Below are 7,345 nucleotides of genomic sequence, written 5' to 3'. Positions count from 1 at the left end.
AGGCCTTAATGTTGTCCAAAAATTCTATATTATTTCCCATCAAGAGTATGTCATCTACATATAATATGAGAAATGCTACAGAGCTCCCACTCACTTTCTTGTAAACGCAGGCTTCTCCATAAGTCTGCATAAACCCAAACGCTTTGATCATCTCATCAAAGCGAATATTCCAACTCCGAGATGCTTGCACCAGCCCATAAATGGATCGCTGGAGCTTGCATACTTTGTTAGCATTCTTAGGATCGACAAAACCTTCCGGCTGCATCATATACAGCTCTTCCTTAAGATGCCCGTTAAGGAATGCCGTTTTGACGTCCATCTGCCATATCTCATAATCATAGTATGCGGCAATTGCTAACATGATTCGGACGGACTTAAGCTTCGCTACGGGAGAGAATGTCTCGTCGTAGTCAATCCCTTGAACTTGTCGATAACCCTTAGCGACAAGTCGAGCTTTATAGATGGTGACATTACCATCCGCGTCCGTCTTCTTCTTAAAGATCCATTTGTTTTCTATCGCTCGCCGATCATCGGGCAAGTCAGTCAAAGTCCATACTTTGTTTTCATACATGGATTCTATCTCGGATTTCATGGCTTCTAGCCATTTGTTGGAATCTGGGCCCGCCATCGCTTCTTCATAGTTCGAAGGTTCACCGTTGTCTAACAACATGATTTCCAGGACAGGGTTGCCGTACCACTCTGGTGCGGAACGTGTCCTTGTGGACCTACGAAGTTCAGTAGCAACTTGATCCGAAGTACCTTGATCATCATCATTGGTTTCCTCTTCAGTTGGTGTGGGCATCACAGGAACATTTTCCTGAGCTGCACCACTTTCCCGTTCGAGAGGTAGTACTTCATCGAGTTCTACTTTCCTCCCACTTACTTCTTTCGAGAGAAACTCTTTTTCCAGAAAGCATCCGTTTTTGGCAACAAAGATCTTGCCTTTGGATCTTAAGTAGAAGGTATACCCTACAGTTTCCTTAGGGTATCCTATGAAGACGCATTTTTCCGACTTGGGTTCAAGCTTTTCAGGTTGAAGTTTCTTGACATAAGCATCGCATCCCCAAACTTTTAGAAACGACAGCTTAGGTTTCTTCCCAAACCATAATTCATACGGTGTCGTCTCAACGGATTTAGACGGTGCCCTATTCAAAGTGAATGTAGCTGTCTCTAGAGCGTATCCCCAAAATGATAGCGGTAAATCGGTAAGAGACATCATAGACCGCACCATATCCAATAGAGTGCGATTACGACGTTCGGACACACCGTTTCGCTGAGGTGTTCCAGGCGGCGTGAGTTGTGAAACGATTCCACATTTCCTTAAGTGTGTGCCAAATTCGTGACTTAAATATTCTCCTCCACGATCTGATCGTAGGAACTTTATCTTTCGGTCACGTTGATTCTCCACCTCATTCTGAAATTCCTTGAACTTTTCAAAGGTCTCAGACTTGTGTTTCATTAAGTAGATATACCCATATCTACTTAAGTCATCAGTGAGAGTGAGAACATAACGATATCCTCCGCGAGCCTCAACGCTCATTGGACCGCACACATCGGTATGTATGATTTCCAACAAGTTGGTTGCTCGCTGCATTGTTCCGGAGAACGGAGTCTTGGTCATCTTGCCCATGAGGCATGGTTCACACGTGTCAAACGATTCATAATCAAGAGACTCTAAAAGTCCATCAGCATGGAGCTTCTTCATGCGCTTGACACCAATGTGACCAAGGCGGCAGTGCCACAAGTATGTGGGACTATCGTTATCAACTTTACATCTTTTGGCATCTACACTATGAACATGTGTAATATTACGCTCGAGATTCATTAAGAATAAACCATTGACCATCGGAGCATGACCATAAAACATATCTCTCATATAAATCGAACAACCATTATTCTCGGACTTAAATGAGTAGCCATCTCGTATTAAACGAGATCCAGATACAATGTTCATGCTCAAACTTGGCACTAAATAACAATTATTAAGGTTCAAAACTAATCCCGTAGGTAAATGTAGAGGCAGCGTGCCGACGGCGATCACATTGACTTTGGAACCATTCCTGACCCGCATCGTCACCTCGTCCTTCGCCAGTCTCCGTTTATTCCGCAGCTCCTGCTGTGAGTTACAAATATGAGCAACGGCACCGGTATCAAATACCCAGGAGTTACTACGAGTACTGGTAAGGTACACATCAATTACATGTATATCAAATATACCTTTGGTATTGCCGGCCTTCTTATCCGCTAAGTATTTGGGGCAGTTCCGCTTCCAGTGACCCTTCCCCTTGCAATAAAAGCACTCAGTCTCAGGCTTGGGTCCATTCTTTGACTTCTTCCCGGTAACTGGCTTACCAGGCGCGGCAACCTCCTTGCCGTCCTTCTTGAAGTTCTTCTTACCCTTGCCCTTCTTGAACTTAGTGGTCTTATTGACCATCAACACTTGATGTTCTTTCTTGATTTCAGCCTCTGCTGACTTCAGCATTGAGAACACTTCAGGAATGGTCTTTTCCATCCCCTGCATGTTGTAGTTCATCACAAAGCTCTTGTAGCTTGGTGGGAGTGACTGGAGGATTCTGCCAATGACCGCCTCATCTGGGAGGTTAATATTCAGCTGGGTCATACGGTTGTGCAACCCAGACATCTTGAGTATGTGCTCACTGACAGAACTATTTTCCTCCATCTTACAACTATAGAACTTGTCGGAGATGTCATATCTCTCGACCCGGGCGTGAGCTTGAAAAACTAGTTTCAGCTCTTCGAACATCTCATATGCTCCGTGATGCTCAAAACGCTTTTGGAGCCCCGGTTCTAAGCTGTAAAGCATGCCGCACTGAACGAGGGAGTAATCATCAGCACGAGACTGCCAAGCATTCATAATGTCTTGGTTCTCTGGGACGGGAGCGTCACCTAGCGGTCCTTCTAGGACATATTGTTTCCTGGCAGCTATGAGGATGATCCTCAGATTCCGGACCCAGTCCGTATAGTTGCTGCCATCATCTTTCAGCTTGGTTTTCTCTAGGAACGCGTTGAAGTTCATGTTGACATGAGCGTTGGCCATTTGATCTACAAGACATATTTGCAAAGGTTTTAGACTAAGTTCATGATAATTAAGTTCTAATCAAATTATGAACTCCCACTTAGATTAGACATCCCTCTAGTCATCTAAGTGTTACACGATCCGAGTCGACTAGGTCGTGTCCGATCATCACGTGAGACGGACTAGTCATCGTCGGTGAACATTCTCATGTTGATCGTATCTTCCATACGACTCGTGTTCGACCTTTCGGTCTCCGTGTTCCGAGGCCATGTCTGCACATGCTAGGCTCGTCAAGTTAACCCTAAGTGTTTTCGCTGTGTAAAACTGTCTTACACCCGTTGTATGTGAACGTAAGAATCCATCACACCCGATCATCACGTGGTGCTTAGAAGCGACGAACTGTAGCAACGGTGCACAGTTAGGGGAGAACACTTCTTGAAATTTTGTAAGGGATCATCTTATTTACTACCGTCGTCCTAAGTAAACAAGATGCATAAAACATAATAAACATCACATGCAATTATATAAAGTAGTGACATGATATGGCCAATATCATATAGCTCCTTTGATCTTCATCTTCGGGGCTCCATGATCATCTTGTCACCGGCATGACACCATGATCTCCATCATCGTGTCTTCATGAAGTTGTCACGCCAACGACTACTTCTACTTCTATGACTAACGTTTAGCAATAAAGTAAAGTAAGTTACATGGCGTTCTTCAATGACACGCAGGTCATAAAAAAAATAAAGACAACTCCTATGGCTCCTGCCGGTTGTCATACTCATCGACATGCAAGTCGTGAATCTTATTACAAAGAACATGATCTCATACATCACAATTCATCATTCATCACAACTTCTGGTCATATCACATCACATGATCAATCACTGCAAAAACAAGTTAGACATCCTCTAATTGTTGTTGCATCTTTTACGTGGCTGCAATTGGGTTCTAGCAAGAACGTTTTCTTACCTACGAATAACCACAACGTGATTTTGTCAACTTCTATTTACCCTTCATAAGGGCCCTTTTCATCGAATCCGCTCCAACTAAAGTGGGAGAGACAGACACCCGCCAGCCACCTTATGCAACTAGTGCATGTTAATCGGTGGAACCGGTCTCACGTAAGCGTACGTGTAAGGTTGGTCCGGGACGCTTCATCCCACAATACCGCCGAAGCAAGAAAAGACTAGTAGAGGCAAGTAAGATGACAAGATCCACGCCCACAACAAAATTGTGTTCTACTCGTGCAAAGAGAACTACGCATAGACCTAGCTCATGATGCCACTATTGGGGAACGTTGCAGAAAATTAAAAATTTTCCTACGGTTTCACCAAGATCCATCTATGAGTTCATCTAAGCAACGAGTCAAGGGAGAGAGTTTGCATCTACATACCACTTGTAGATCACGAGCGGAAGCTTGCCAAGGGGATGGTGATGATGGAGTCGTACTCGAACGTGATTCGGATCACCGATGTCCTAGTGCTGAACGGACAGCACCTCCGCGTTCAACACACGTACGGGACGGGAGACGTCTCCTCCGTCTTGATCCAGCAAGGAGGAAGGAGAGGTTGAGGAAGGCAGCTCCAACGGCAGCACGACGGCGTGGTGCAGTTGATGCGGCAGTATTTCGACAGGGCTTCGCCAAGCACGTACGGAGGAGGAGAGGTGTTGGGGAGGGGAGGGGCTGCGCCTTGGCTTGTGGTGTAGTTGCAGCCCTCCCCTCACCCCTCTATATATAGGGGAAGGGGCAAGGGGGGCCGGCCCTCTAGGGAAAACCCTAGGGGGGGCGGCGGCCAAGGGGTGGGGGGCTTGCCCCCCAAGCAAGGGGGGTGCGCCCCCTTTAGGGTTTCCCCCCCCCCAACCCTAGGCGCATGGGCCCAAGGGGGGGCGCGCCAAGCCCACTAGGGGCTGGCTGCTATCCCCACGCAGCCCAAGTGGCCCCCCGGGAGGGGTGGCCCCTCCCGGTGGACCCCCGGAACCCTTCCGGTGGTCCCGGTACAATACCGGTATGACCCCGAAACTTTCCGGTGCCCGTTTAACAACTTCCCATATATAAAACTTTACCTCCGGACCATTCCGGAACTCCTCGTGATGTCCGGGATCTCATCCGGGACTCCGAACAACATTCGGTAGTCACATACTAGTCTTCCTAACAACCCTAGCGTCACCGAACCTTAAGTGTGTAGACCCTACGGGCTCGGGAGACATGCAGACATGACCGAGACCACTCTCGGGCAATAACCAACAGCGGGGTATGGATACCCATGTTGGCTCCCACATGCTCCTCGATGATTTCATCGGTTGAACCACGATGTCGAGGATTCGATCAAACCCTGTATACAATTCCCTTTGTCAATCGGTACGTTACTTGCCCGAGACTCGATCGTCGGTATCCCAATACCTTGTTCAGTCTCGTTACCGGCAAGTCACTTTACTCGTACCGTAATGCATGATCCCGTGGCCAACACCTTGGTCACCTTGAGCTCATTATGATGATGCATTACCGAGTGGGCCCAGAGATACCTCTTCGTCATACGGAGTGACAAATCACAGTCTCGATCCGCATAAAACAATAGCTACTTTCGGAGATGCCTGTAGTGCACCTTTATAGTCACCCAGTTACGTTGTGACGTTTGGTACACCCAAAGCACTCCTACGGTATCCAGGAGTTACACGCTCTCATGGTCAAAGGAAGAGATACTTGACATTGGCAAAGCTCTAGCAAACGAACTACACGATCTGTGTGCTATGCTTAGGATTGGGTCTTGTCCATCACATCATTCTCCTAATGATGTGATCCCGTTATCAACGACATCTAATGTCCATAGCCAGGAAACCATGACTATCTGTTGATCACAACGAGCTAGTCAACTAGAGGCTCACTAGGGACATATTGTGGTCTTTGTATCCACACGTGTATTACGATTTCCGGATAATACAGTTATAGCATGAATAAAAGACAATTATCATGAACAATGAAATATAATAATACTTTTATTATTGCCTCTAGGGCATATTTCCAACACTGGGTTGTGGAGGGAAATATTTAATTTTGCTAAAAATAACTTGCAAGCACACACAATTAATAATTTTGGTAAGAGGGTTCTGTATGAATCTGTGTCAATGCTCAAGATGGTTGCATATACATTTCTTTGGGAAAATTTTCTGAATCTACATGAAGTTTTTAGATATTAGATTTTGGTTTTGTAGTGTGTGTGCTAGGGCAACACGAGCGCACGCAAGTGCAAATCTTCATGAGTTTGAGAAAAAATGTATAATTTTACTATGCAAGTGCACACATCAAAAAACAATTTCTAGTAAGGTTTTCTAGATGACATCGTATCAATTATCAAGGTGTTGGTTGCATATAGGGTGAAAGTGCATTTATCTCTAAATGGTATTTTGGTGTGATGACAATGTGGTTAGTGGAACTAATGGCGGTTGCGAAGATTTATCTCAGATCATTGGTTCCGTGGGTGTTCATTATGGAGATGGTTGATCCCCCTCCCACTTCTAAAAGATCAAAGGTGTGGTTTTCCGGTGACTTGAAGGTTTTATTTTAGTTTGATCTGAATCGTAGGGAAACCGCACTATCAAGAGTGGTCAAGGTGGGAGAATGACGGTGTGGGAACACTCTAGAACTATACACTTGTCTTCCGACACCTGCCACCAAAAAGGGAGCCTTTAATTCAAAATTAATGTACGCTCTTTGTGTTCATGGGAAATGCGGAGAGTCTCTAGAAACCCCATGTGTGTGGGGTCTTTGACCCATCCACACGAGCTAGTACACTACACTCTAGATACCCCATGTGGACAGGATGTTTGACCATTGTGCGCACGGGGTATTGCATTCTCCTCTGAACACCCCGTATGCATGGGGCAGTGTTTTCGCCCCTAGACAACCTCGTGTGCACGCGGTCCAATGGCAGGAAACAGCTACAAAATGGGAAACACTATAAGAGACACCCTTCTTCCCCTAATCCTTTTGCCTTGTTGAGCCTCCACCATTTCCAACCTCTATTTTACTCATATATATTAATCCCTCCACCCAAACTTGTTGATACTTTGGGATTGATTGAGCAAGGCCCCATCTACATTTTGGCCAAACCAATTCGAGTTTCCCGCGAGATTTCTTCACCAACAACTTGGGCTCCTGGATGGTTAGTGTTCCTCCAAAAGCTTTCTTGCTTGTGGTGTGCTCTAGAGACATATGTAAAGGTGTGGTGGTCGCCTTCAAGATCAACCCCGATGGTGTCCCAACTAGGGGGGGCTCTCATCATATTGACTTTCGGCTTAATGGTC

This window comes from Triticum dicoccoides, chromosome 5A, assembly GCF_002162155.2.
Source record: "Triticum dicoccoides isolate Atlit2015 ecotype Zavitan chromosome 5A, WEW_v2.0, whole genome shotgun sequence".
NCBI lineage: Eukaryota > Viridiplantae > Streptophyta > Magnoliopsida > Poales > Poaceae > Triticum > Triticum dicoccoides.
Note: the sequence above shows the minus strand (reverse complement) of the source record.